Source organism: Alligator sinensis, unplaced genomic scaffold (genome assembly GCF_000455745.1).
Source record: "Alligator sinensis unplaced genomic scaffold, ASM45574v1 scaffold1548_1, whole genome shotgun sequence".
NCBI lineage: Eukaryota > Metazoa > Chordata > Crocodylia > Alligatoridae > Alligator > Alligator sinensis.
Genome location: NW_005843429.1, coordinates 147,393 through 148,181, shown reverse-complemented (window position 1 = coordinate 148,181; position 789 = coordinate 147,393).

Below are 789 nucleotides of genomic sequence, written 5' to 3'. Positions count from 1 at the left end.
CTGAATCTCTCTAAATTGATTCAGAGGTTTCCAATTTGATTTGGACCTTTGAATGGGTCTCCTGATTTGATCTGGAGATTAGGCCGCTGAATAAGGCCAAATCTCCTCTGAACTGAATCAGTTACTGAAGCGTCGCACAGCCCTACTATGCATGTAGGTAGCTGAGTAAGTTTTGGAGAAAGCAATGGGAGGGGGGAAGAGCTTTCCATATTTTGCCCCAATAACTACATTAAAAATGTTGAAATCATTCATCTGGACCCACAGCAAGACACCTTACATTTTTGGCTACAACAGACGTATTATGAACTACAGTTCACCTAGGAGGCAAGAGATCTGGGTTCACTCTCAAATACCTGAACTCTAAGGTCCCCCTTGCCTAGAAGGGATGTGAACCTACAACATACACTTTCCTCCATGTGGAGCTCTAACTATCATGCCACAAGTCGGGCATTAGCCAAAGCCCTCTCCAGCACTCTTTTTGAAGCTAAGATGGAGCCCCTTGCCTTTAATAGCCATGGGATAAAATGCATGACAGGAAGCATAGCAGGGACACTTCTTTCCCATTGCAAGCAAGGGTTCTGATTACAAATGAAGGACTATTCCTTTACAGGCCACCAGCTTTCTCACTCAGATGCACGCCTTCACATTTGCTCTTTCTGCTGGACCCACATAGCTCTCGGTCTCAGTTACCTAGCTTACTGGGGCCAGCTTCAAAAGGAGAGACAGAGAGTCCACTGGAAAATGCCTGATGTGTAATTACTAAAGTGCTATATGAGAAGTTAGGTTTAT